Below are 12555 nucleotides of genomic sequence, written 5' to 3'. Positions count from 1 at the left end.
AAAGAGTCATTTGTGTGTTATTTATCGTCCATGGTTCTAAGAATGTAAGAATAAAAGCGTTTAAAACGATGGAAAGCGAATGACCTCATTTATGCAGGAAGCACCTACGTGGGAGACCGTGAAGGGGAAAGGATGTTACTTCCTCGATGCCACGTTTGAATCAGGCCTTTGAATCTTGGCCATTTCTGCTGTTTTTCTGTCCTTGCCTTTCGCTCTCATCCCTCACAACTGATCCTCAAGCGATAGAGATCAGTTCACCAGTTAGGGTTGCCAATCACCAGTTGGGGCAGGAGATCCCCTGGATTGGAGCCCTTCCCCCTGCTTCAGGGCTATCAGAAAGCGAGGGGGGAGATGGCTGCTGGGAGCTCCATTATACCCTATGGGGACAGGTCCCCACAGGTTATAATGGAGAATCAATCTGTAGGTATATGGGGCTCTGGGAGGGCTGTTTTTTGAGGTAGAGGCACCAAATTTTCAGTGTCCCTGCTGGTGCCTCTCCTCAAAAACCCACCCAAGTTTCAAAAAGATAGGACCAGGAGGTGTAGTTCTACGAGCCCCCAAAGAAGGTGCCCCCGTTCCCATTATTTCCAATGGAGGGAAGTCATTTAAAAGGAACACGGTCCCTTCAGAATTAAGATTGCCAACTCCAGTTTGGGAAATTCCTGGAGATTAGGGCATAGTGCCCAGGGAGGGCAGTGTTTAGGGAGTAGCGGGAGTTCACCAGGGGTGTGATGCCACTCTAGGATTTCTGTGATATACCATAGAGATATACCCTGTGAAGCTGACTTTTCCTGCAGGCAAACCGATCTCTTTCGCCCGGAGCTCAGTGTGATTCTGGGTGAACGCCTGGCCCCACTGTGAGGTAGGTAGATCACCCTGTTCGGAATGTTGGAACGCTCCCTTGGAAGGGTAGCCCTTGAAGAAATGACCAGGCAAGAGTTTCGTTGGGCACTGAAAGTGCATTTGCATGCTGATTGGAATTGAATTCGGTTGGCTTTGGCTAGCCAGCAGCACCAATCCACCCCTTCTCCACCCCCCCGAATCAGTTCCTTGTGCATGTGCTTCTAAGAACCTGGAACAATTCCAGATCCAACCAGCGCCCACCTAATTAGTTTCTCCGGATCACAGGTCTCTTATATCAAGATAGCTTACAATCGGCTGAAGGATCTCCTTTGTGCTCCGGGCCCAAGAACTGTTTCTCTGGCCCTGGTACAAACTTGTAATGTGGACACACACACAATCCCATGAATCATGAAGGGGGGGTGGGGGATGCCCATTATTTCTGAAACAACATAAACAGATCATACTGTCGGGGTCATTTCGTAGAAAAAGGGGTGCAGGAGCTCATTAGCACAACTCATTAGCATAACTCATTTGCATACGCCACACCCTCTGACCTCACCGGAAGTGTGTCAGAAGGCTCCACTGGACAGTTTTGGATTGCTAGCTATTGGAGGGGGGGGACGCGCATGTTAGCCGAATTGCTCCTTAAGGGAAACAATTGGTACAGCTATTATTATTATTAGGGTTCTTCCGTCTGTTTTTACGGAGGATGGCACTGCTTCCGAGGTTCCCAATGAAAGACTGAGGCAGACTTCCTTAATAAAAATGATATTTTACTGACACACTTCACACAATAATACACAACAATCACAACACACAAGAACTAAGAAATCAAGATAGAATATACAGCACAGTTGCAATTTGCAGGAAACGATGGTTGATGCTTTGGGGTATAATCACCTAGCTGCAACTGCGTGGCTCCAAACTTCCAGCGAAGGGGTAAGGGTGGGGAGAAAATTGGAAGAGAAATGGCGAATGGACTCAGACCAGCTAAGACCATGTGCCAAGAAGACTCTAGCTGTGCAATACTAGAGCGAAGCCCCCAGCCACTGCTCAGGCTCCACTGGACTGTTTTGGATTGCTAGCTATGGGGGAGGGGGAAGCATGCAGATCTGCCTCCACAGAGGAGGGAGAGCTTGTTCCTGAATAAACCGTGGCCTTAAAGGTGCCACTGGACTGTTTTGGACTGGGGGGCTGGGGGGCGCTCTGCAACTTACCTGGCTGCTTCTTGCTCTGACTGAGGGCTGCTGGGAGCAGGGGGTGGGGCTTGTTGCATGTGCCCGCCCCCTGGACTCTTTACTGCCGGAGCTCCGCTCCTGTACGCCCCTGCAGGAAATTACCCCTGGGCAACAGACTTGTACCTTAGACTGGGACCCAATGGACGGCTGGGCCTTGGTCAAGTGTACACCCCTCGCCCTGTGCTTCGGCCCTGCACAGATCTGTTGAGAGCAGAGAGAATCGGGTCGGTTTGTTAGGCAACCAGTTGTGCTGAGGCCTCTTGAGCGCCATCCTCCCATCCCAGTGGGGAGGAGGGTTTTTTTTTAAATCCTGTGGGCCCCTTTGTAATTCTGACACGTAATGATATAAGATCCATTAGATGAGCCTGGGAGTTTGTACGTTTAAATAAGATGGCTGACACAAGATGGCTGACACAAGATGGCGGCTGCAGGAGTCGGAGCCAGCTACAAAATGGCGGCCGCAGCTTACCTTCAATCACACAGATCTCTGCCTGAGACTCTGGAAAGCCGCTGCGGGCCAGAGCAGACAAGACTGGCCTCGATAGACTAAAGGTATGGATCAGTGTAATGCACGGCATCACTTCCAGAGCAAAACTGGTGGTTTCGGAGAGTCCTAGAGTGTCACTTTGGCATGATGACATCGTTTCCGGTTTTGCAACAAAAGTGAGACCGTCTTCATCCCCGTCCCCCCCCCCCATTTCTCCCAACTCTACTACCAATTCGTGGCCCTAGGCCTCCACCATGGGAGAGGAATGAGCAGCCATCGTAGCCAGCGTGACGACTCAGCCAAGGTCAGAAGGAAACCTGCAACGGTACAGCTCCTCCAGGCTTGGCCTCCTACCTTGTTCCTTTTGCTTATCCGATCAGGGGCAGAGTTTAGAACGAGCGAGGACATAGCTGCCGGGCAGACAAAACTAAGGAGACGTGATCGTTTCCTGGTACAGGGAGGGAGGCAGGCGTGGCGGTCAGATTCCAGGTTCGAGAGGCGAAAGCGTTTTCCTTTGTGTTTAAAGAACTGCATGGCAGCTGAAGAACTTGCGGGTCTTATCCGGGCTCGAATCTGACCCCGGGGGTACGCCACTTGCTCTCGCGCCAGCCCCATTACACGACTATTTGGCCAATCTCAAGGCATCTGATCCCGGGTTGGTTTCGAGTGAATGAAGGAGGAGACCCTCCCCTTTACGAGCTCCCACACCAGGGGGGGGGCTGTGTGGCCCCTGGGGGCACAGCCATGAGGTCAAGCCAGTCCACTGAGGGGCTTGCTGAAGGGCCCTGGGAAGCCAGCAAGGCCCCCCCCCCCGAACGCGTGGGTACTCGAACCTGAGGGCAGGTGCTGAAATGGGAGGGAAGAAGAAGAAGAAGAAGAGATTGGATTCGTACCCCGCCCTTCACTACCCAAAGGCATCTCAGAGCGGCTTACAAACTCCTCTCCCTTCCTCTCCCCACAACAGACACCCTGTGAGGAAGAAGAAGAGATTGGATTTATACCCCGCCCTTCACTACCCAAAGGTGTCTCAGAGCGGCTCACAAACACCTTTCCCTTCCCCTCCCCACAACAGACACCCTGTGAGGCAGGCGAGGACTGCCCTTGAGAGAACTTGTGACTGACCCAAGGTCACACCAGCATACCTAACAAGGGGTACTCCAAAATTCAGCTCATTCTGTCACTTTGATCTAGATGAAGAAGAGACTGGATTCATACCCCGCCCTTCACTACCCAAAGGTGTCTCAGAGCGGCTGACAATCTCCTTTCCCTTCCCCTCCCCACAACAGACACCCTGTGAGGCTGAGAGAGCTCTGACAGAAACTGCTCTTTTTCAAAGACAGCTCTTATCAGAACTGTGGCTTGCCCAAGGTCATCCAGCCAGGTGCAAGTGGAGGAGGAGTGGGGAATCATACCTGGTTCTCCCAGATTAGAGTCCGCCTGCACTTCACCACTACACCAGACTGGCTCTCACCAAACCACTCACAAACCACTCACCAAACTGGAAGGAGGCAGCACGAAATCTTACAACAGCCCCCCCCCCCACTGTAGGCCTACCAGTTCTGGGTTGGGAAATTCCTTGAGATCTGGGGAGTGGGGACTTGGGTGGGAACTCTGCAGGGTATAATGCCACAGAATCCACCTTCCAAAACAGCCATTTTCTTCGGAACGTGTCCCTGTAGCCTGGAGACCTGTCAGGATTTTGGGATCTGAACCAGTAATCTGTTTTTGCCACCGTGTCATGCCGCCTTCTAAGCAGTGTCGTGGAGGGCCTTGGATTCCAATGCGATTCCCACTTGGCCAGGGAAACTTATTGGTTGACCTTTGGCCCGTCACTCTCAGCCAGTTTGGTGTTGTGATTAAGAGTGGCAGACCCTAATCTGGGAGGACCGGGTTTGATTCCCCCACTCCTCCACATGCAGCTGCCATTGGGGGGGGGGGCTAGCCTGTGACCGGCCTGCAGAGGCTTCCGCGACCCACTTTGGGGTCCCAACAGGTTAGGAAACACTGGTATAAATGATCTTGAAAAACAAGAAGCCTTGGGCAGTCCCCCAACGAGGGAAATCGTAATTCACTGTTATCAGTCCAGGAAGGGCTTAATGAAATCTGCATGCCTCTGCAAATGACAAGCGTATCGCTTTAAGGACAAGTGCATGCTATCTGGCAGCCCTATAGTGTTGGGCTGGGAAAGTTGCTGTCCCACGAACCGGAGCACCCCTGCTGCTCAAAATCTCCCAGGACAAAAAGCAAAAACCCATTACTTCCAAGTAGGGGAGAACTCTGTGCTCTACTGCAAAGCTGCGTGTGTCAGCCGCCCCTTCCTAAATTAATCATTTTCTTTTGCTCCGCTAATTATCCTCAGCAGGCCTTTTGAAAATGTGGTGAGCAACTTTTCTCTTTATCTGCAAATTACATTTCTGAATGCATGGCTTGGTTAATAACGTCCCCCCCCCCTCCTTAAGCCCCCGCCTTTTTGCTGTCTTCCACGCTTCTGATTTTAAAACGCCACGCTATTGTGAAGGGGTTGGCGTTCCCTCAGCAACCCAACCTGGCGCTCCTGGCTGGTAGTTGCTGAACCACTTCGGAGTTCTTTTCTACCCTGGATAAATTTGGGCAGAGAGATCCTCCTAGCGGTGGATCTGCAAAACTGCAAGAAAACATTTCTTGGCTCCCAAAATTCAGCAAGACTTGAAGTCTGCAAACAAAACCAACCTGTGATATTCTGCTTGCTGGTTTTTCTTGCCTCCTTCGGCCAGGGGCCGTGGCTCAGTGGTAGAGCATTTGCTTGGTGTAGTGGTTAAGTGTAGTGTAGTGGTTAAGTGCGCGGACTCTAATCTGGGAGACCCGGGTTTGATTCCCCACTCCTCCACTTGCACCTGCTGGTGTGACCTTGGGTCAGTCACAAGCTCTGGCACAGCTGTCCTTGAAAAAGAGCCGTTTGTGTCAGAGCTCTCTCAGCCCCACCCACCTCACAGGGGGTGTCTGTTGTGGGGAGGGGAAGGGGAAGGAGTTTGGAAGCCGCTCTGAGACTCCAAGTGAAGGGCGGGGTATAAATCCAATCTCTTCTCTTCTTCTTCTTCTTTGCATGCAGATGGTCCAGCAGAGCTGTTGTTAGTCCATAGTCGATAACAAGAGGGGAACCTGCACGGACTTCCAGGGGTCACTTCGTTTCCCCTTGTATCCCCTTCCCCACACTCCCCCCCTTTCTCCCAGTCCCCATGTCCTCTCCCCTTCCCCTGCTTCTTTCTTTCCTTCCCACTCACCAACCAACCTTTCCTTTACCTTCCCACCCAGCCTTCGGCTTTATTATTTTTTTAACTTCCTGTATATCCCACCTCTCTCCTCGTTAGAGACGCGCAAAGCAGTTTACATTGTTCTCCAGCCCTCCATTTTATCCTTGCAAACACCTTCATGAGGCAGATTAGGTTGAGATTGTGTGACTGGCCCAAGGGTGTCCGGCAGGCTTCCCTGGCAGAGTGGGGATTTGAACCTGGGTCTCGGATCCCAACCCGACACCCTAATCGCAAAACCACACCAGGAGTCAGATTTCCACCTTTCTCTCCCTCTGGCAATCTCTTCCTGGGAAAAGTCTGGGCAAGTTTCAGAAGTCGAGAGGTAGCAAGCCACGCAGGTGAGTTGTGTGGTAGCCAGCGCTTGGCTCACAAATTGTGTGGAGACTGCTGATGGGCCCAGGTGAGTTGTGCGGCGTTGAGTCATAGTCACCACTGCACCTGAGTGGCCCAGTGGTTGCCTGTCCTGTTCAATCCCCCCTCCAATGCAAGAGGGAGGGGAGCAGGGGTGGAAGGGAATGCCAAAGTAGAACCTGGAGAGGCTCCCCTCTCTTTTAAGAGCAGCAGACTCTAATCTGGAGAACTGAGTTTGATTCTCCACTACTCCACATGAAGCCAGCTGGAGCTGGGTGACCTTGGGTCAGTCGCAGCCCTCTCAGAACTCTCTCAACCCCACCTATCTCACAGGGTGTCTGTTGTGGGGAGAGGAAGGGAAGGTGATTGTAAGCCACTCTGAGACTCCTTCGGGTAGTGAGGAGCGGGGTATAAATCCAACTCTTCTTCTTCTCCTCCTCCTTCTCCTCCGCCTCTGACAGCAACCAAGATTTGAAGGCTAGCAATATTGTTGTGGTTGCCTAGCAACTCCTGCAGTGGCCACTCAGAGGACATTCGTTTCTTAAACATACAGGTGCTATTTCTATTATTATTTCTTAGTTCTTACCTGTGATGCTTCCAATCTCTAGATTTCCGTATTCACAGATACTGTATTGGGTCTGACTCAATATAAGGCGTAATAGGAGGGGAGTCTGAGTGATTCATGAAAAAGGTTCCAGCTTCATTCCTTGGCATCTCCAGATGTTGGGACAAACCCTTTTCTACCTGAGAGCCTGAAGACGTTCTCGCAGCTTGGCCCATCTGCTCCCTCCAGGTCTAAAAGACCACTCCCATTGCATGCTGGGAGAGGGTACCTGACTCCGGGGTAGAAAAGTGCGTGGAACAGTTGTCCTCTGCTTAGGGTTGCCAGCTGTGGGTTGGGAAATTCCTGGAAATTTGGGAGTGGAGGGACCTCAGCAGAGTATTATGCCAAGAATTTGCCCTTCAGAGCAGCCATTTTCTCCAGGGGAACCGACCTCTGTCATCTGGAGGTCAGTGGTAATTCCGGGAGATCTCCATGCCCCACCTGGAGGTTGGTAACCCTACCTCTGCTCCACCCTCCATAAGACCATGCAGGGGTCATTTCGTAGAAAAAGAGGTGCAGGCGCTCATTAGCATAACTCATTAGCTTAACTTATTTGCATAGGCCACACCCCCTGACACCACTGGAAGTGTATCAGAAGGCAACACTCACCGCTCAGGCTCCACTGGACTGTTTTGGATTGCTAGCTATTGGGGGGGGGGACGTGCAGATCTGTCCTTGCAGAGCAGGGAGAGCTTATACCTGAATAAAACTTGGTCTTAAAGGTGCCACTGGACTGTTTTGGATTGCTAGCTATTGGGGGGGGGACGCGCAGATCTGTCCTCGCAGAGGAGGGAGAGCTTGTGCCTGAATAAAACTTGGTCTTAAAGGTGCCACTGGACTCTTTTGGATTGCTAGTTATGTGGGGGGGGGGGCGTGCACATCTGCCCTCACAGAGGAGGGAGAGCTTGTACCTGAATAAGACTTGGTCTTAAAGGTGCCACTGGACTGTTTTGGAGGATTGCTAGCTATTCGGGGGGGGGGAATGTGCAGATCTGTCCTCGCAGAGGAGGGAGAGCTTGTACCTGAATAAAACTTGGTCTTAAAGGTGCCCCCTGAGGACCTTGCTTTGGACACCCTTGCCTTAGGGGGTGCAGGAAGCCATTTTGAGACCGCTTGCTTCTGAAGCCCCTTCCTTTGGTAGAAACCCTGTCAGGGCCCGACCGTCGCTGAGATGTCCCTCGAGGCTTGGAGGGGAGCTCTGAAGCCGCCCTTGACAGCCCTTCCATTCCAGAAAGGTGAACGGGCGCCCAAGGGGCCCTCAGCGTGCTTGTTTATCCCAGCCATTAAAGCCACAACAACGGCGCATCGAAAGGTCAGAGTCCACCGCCTTGGGAGAGGCTTTTTTTAAAAATAAAATAACCTCCCATCGTCTTCCCACTGTCCAGCTGAGGCAGGGCCTATTTACTTGTCAAGCTGAATTATATAATGCATTTTGCCATCGCTGGAGGAGCGGGACCCCAAGTGAACCGTCTCGGGTCCACGACGCCCCATGAGGCTCATTGAACTGAGGGGTAAAAGCGAACAACTGGCGATGCTTCTGGCGCACGGGCATGCCAAATTGTGCCATGGCTACCCCTTAAAGCACCCCATCCCCAGCACCAGAGTGGGTTTTCCTGTACCCTTTCTCAGAGCTACATCAGAGAAGAAGAAGAAGAGGAGGAAGAGGAGGAGGAGGAGGAGGAGGAGGAGGAGGAGGATTTATACCCCTCCCTTCACACCGGAGCGGCTTACAAACTCCTTTCCCTTCCCCTCCCCACAACTGACACCTTGTGAGGTAGGCGGGCCCGAGAGAGCTCTTTCCACAACTGTCCCTGAGAGAACAGCTCTTATCAGAACGACGGCTTGCCCAAGGTCATCCAGCAGCTGCATGCGGAGGAGTGGGGGAATCGAACCCGGTTCTCCCAGATTAGAGTCCGCGCACTTAACCATGACACCAAACTGGCAGATATTAGGGCTGCCATCTTTATCATTTTAAAATCCTGGCGCCCTGAGCATGTGTAGAATGACATGCGCCGGAGGGAACAGATTTATTGGCTTGGATCTCCTGGAATTACAACTGGCCCCCAGAGGACAGAGATCAATTCCTCTGGAGAAAATGGCTGCCTTGAAAGGTGGACTCTGTGGCATTATATCCCTTGAAGATTCCCCCCCCCCTTTCCAAACCCTGCCCTCCCTAGGTTTGCCAGTCCCCAGGTGCCTGCGGGTGTTCCCCCAGTTTTGGGGGCTTCAGCCCGCTGCTGGCCAGTTGGCCGGTGGGGAAGACCCTGCCCCCAAACAGCCATGTTCCGGCGCGACATCCCTGACACGATGACATCACACGGAAGGTGATGTTATGCTGCCATGAAGGTTGGGGAGGTCGGTCTGTATCTGGTTAATCGCTATTGCTTTCCTTTCAGGTTAATTGCTATGGCATTCCTTTCTGTGCTTTCTCCACTGTGTGCCGAAATGTTTATCTATACAGATGTGCAGGAGGGTGTTGTGGTGTCTGGGTTTTCCCTAGTTGCCGTGGGAGAGTGTTCGTTCTCAGCTTCAGCTACCTAACGGTCTCCAAGCTTTATCCCGTGCTCGGGAGGGTGCCTAATTAGCCAGTGCTGTGGGGGGGGGGGGCATACGAATACCCTATATCCTATTATGCCCATGGGGCCGCCGCCATTCTTAACAGTGCCTATGTCACTGCATCTGTAGCTCTGCAATAAAAGTATAACCGTTCCTGAATGCGTGTACTGCGTTGTTGGCTGTGGGTTCTGACAGGGTGTCGTGTGGGACGCTCTGGTTTGAGAGCCAAACCCTATGGTACATTTTTGGCCTAAGACCATAGAGTTTTGCTCTCAGACCAGAGCATCGCCGCAATGTCAACACAATGATGTCACTTCGGGGTTACGTCGTCACATTGGGGATGTTCCAGAACACACACACCCCAATCCCTCTGCTGGCACGGCGAGGAGACTTGGCAACTCTGGCCCTCCCCAGGGTCTGCCCCCCAAATCCGTGGGAATTTCCCATTCCAGAGCTAGGAACCCTACTGGTCCCGCCCGCCACAGGCCTAGGGTTACCATGTTCTCCCTGGCCACTGGTAAGGGATGGGGGGGGGGAGAGATAAGGTTTGTTTATATCCTACCTCTGTTCCATCATCGGCCTCAGGGTGGTCTCCAGACCTACTTCTTTGCCAGACTGCAGCCACACACATCTGCCAACCATATAATGGGGACATCCCCTGTCTATGCGGATCAAAATGTCTGTACAATAGGGCCATACAAGCCTAGGGTGGGAAACCAGGGGTGGGGGTGGGGAGGTGGAGTTAACTCCCCGTAAACCACAACAACAATGTTGAGTGTTTGTATTAGGGTTTCCACCCTCCAGGTAACAACTGGAGACCCCCTGTTATTACAATTGGTCTCCCAAAGACCAAGATCAGTCCCCCTGGAGAAAAAGGCTGCTTTGGAGGGTCCCAGGCCCCACCCCCAAAATCTCCAGGAATTTCCCAACCTGGATTTGGCAATCCTAGAAATGAAGGAGTCTGTTCCTTTGTAAAATAAAAAATTACTCATAAGAACATAAGAGACGCCAATGTTGGATCAGGCCAAAGGCCCATCCAGTCCAACACTCTGTGTCACACAGGGGCCAAGAATACCAGGTGCCATCAGGAGGTCCACCAGTGGGGCCAGGACATTAGAAGCCCTCCCACTGTTGACCCCCCCCTCCAAGCACCAAGAAGACAGAGCATCCCTTGCCCCAGAGCCCCTATCTATACCTTGTGGCTAATAGCCCTAATAGCCACTGATAGGCTTCTGCTCCATATGCTTATCTAATTCCCTTTTGAAGCTGTCCATGCTTGTAGCCGCCACCACCTCCTGTGGCAGTGAATTCCAAGTGTTAATCACTCTTAATGTGTTAATAATGCCAAATCTACTCCTGAGAATATGTAGCTCTTTTCCCCTTTGAAAATATCCTGTTTGCTTGGTTTTTGCTTATTTTAAAAATGGAGCCGAGAAGAAATGGGTTCTAGACGAGTGAGTCTGTAGAGACAGAACCGTGATTTTTACTGTGGCGTGAAGTTTGTCTGCTTCAAGACTTCCTACGTGTTGTGGGTAAAAGATCATCTGTCACTTGCTTGGGTGTTAACAACAAAAACGCACGTCGTAATGGCTTCCCATTCACCATTTGTGACAGCCAATCAGATGGACGATTGGCTGCTGGGCCTCATACCCTTTCAGCCGGCTTGTAGCCCTATCAGATTAAAGTCGTGGACGGTCACCAGGTGATTCGGTAGGTGTGGAGTGAATTGTTCCAGATTCTCTTAGGGGGAAAATTCACCAGGGTGTGGATTCTCTCCGTATGTCAAGGTGTTTCTGTTTGCACTTGAAAGATCAGTCCTGTTGACACAAGGGTTGCCTGCAAAGCTAAGTGGAATCCTGTCACTAACAACAGAGCCCCAGGAACTTTATTTCAGTCCCTTCGTGCCTTGGAAACGGTCTACATGTCCCTGCACTGAGAAGCCAGAATAGTCCCTACAACTTTAAATAGAGGTAACTGTTTTTTTCTGCCTTCTTTTGCTGATGTCTGGGTGTTTGGTTGCTATTGCGGTAGCTAGGTGAAAACACCCTGAATTACTCAGTATTGAGTAAATACTGAAGTAATCAGTATTGTCTTGTTCCTCCAGTCAATGTGGAACAGAGAGTAAGGGGTTTTATTTAAGGCCAGTCTTCCAGGATGGGAATATGTCTTTCATAGTCCGAGAACAGCCTTTCCTGGATTTCAGGGCTGGGATTCTGCAGCCAGGTAACTCCCCCCCCCCCCCGAAATTTAAAGTTGGATAGGGGGCAAAGATCCAGTATCAGTTAGGACCTGGTCTACCTGCTTCTCTTTTCTTTAACTTGAAGGTATGACCAGAGGTCCACTTTAAAAGGAGAAAAGAAGGAGGCCGTGGGCCAGAATCTCCATTGTTAAAGAGGCATCGGTCCTCTCTAGGAATTACTGGCAACTATGGTTTCTGTAGTTTTACCACAGAATTTCCAGTGATTCCTAGGGAGTCATAGGGTGCGTTCAGACGCGGCCTTTCTGCCGGCATAAACTGCACCGGTTGGAACCGGTGCAGTTTATGCCGGCAGAAACGCGATCAGACTTACCTCCTGTCTGCGGAGCCCTCCGGTGGACGCCCGCTCACACGCTGCGGGCATCTGCGTGTGTGTGTTTTTTTAAAAGGACAGTTTGAGCATGCACATAGGCAGCCATTCAGAGAATGGCGATTTTTGCGCATGCTCAACCCCCCCCCCCCCGGGCCTTACATACTTTAAGGACTTACCTTTAAAGTTTAAAGCCCAACCTGGCCTCCCTGTAGTCCCAGACACCTCCGGGAAGTTAAAGTAAGGCTTTTTTTTTTTTACACAAACGCTCAAGACGAAGCTTCGCCTGAGCGCATATTGCTTCCTTTTTTAAAAAAATGGCGGGGGAAAGCCGGAAGCCTCAGGCTTCCAACGGAAGTGTCTCTGTAACGGAGGAGAGCAATCAGACGCCGGGGTGCACCAATTACAACCGTTGCACTCTGTTTACCACCACTTCGGACCTAGTGGCAGATTGCAACGGTTTAAAGGGCTTTACAACGGTTAGGGACGGGAGGCAGATGTTCGCCGTGTGAACGCCCGTAAGTACACCGGTTGGAACCGGCACCCTAACCGTTGTAAATCCCCCGTCTGAACGCACCCACTATGTCACTTCCGTGTTTTCCCCGGAAGTGGCATAGCA

This window comes from Gekko japonicus, unplaced genomic scaffold (assembly GCF_001447785.1).
Source record: "Gekko japonicus isolate JY-2015 unplaced genomic scaffold, Gekko_japonicus_V1.1 scaffold3537, whole genome shotgun sequence".
Classification (NCBI taxonomy): domain Eukaryota; kingdom Metazoa; phylum Chordata; class Lepidosauria; order Squamata; family Gekkonidae; genus Gekko; species Gekko japonicus.
Note: the sequence above shows the minus strand (reverse complement) of the source record.